We start from the raw sequence: 255 nt of genomic DNA on the forward strand, positions 1-255 counted from the left end.
TAACTGGTCTTATCACCTAACTGGGCTTTCTACTTTTCACTCTTCCTCCTTCTAAACCGTTCTCCACACTAAAGTTAGGTTGATCTTCTAAAACTTACTCTGCATCAATGTTTCAGTGGCTTCCCATTTCCTTAGGCTAAAGTTCAAACTTCTTATTACATTTTAAGTGGCCCTCTGGGACCTGGGACCTGTGTACCTTTCTAGCTTTCTTCCTCACTACTACCTCTCTAGAACTCTGCACTCCAGGCGTACTCA

The sequence above is a fragment of the Trichechus manatus genome, unplaced genomic scaffold, assembly GCF_000243295.1.
Source record: "Trichechus manatus latirostris isolate Lorelei unplaced genomic scaffold, TriManLat1.0 scaffold00015, whole genome shotgun sequence".
NCBI classification, from domain to species: Eukaryota; Metazoa; Chordata; class Mammalia; order Sirenia; family Trichechidae; genus Trichechus; species Trichechus manatus.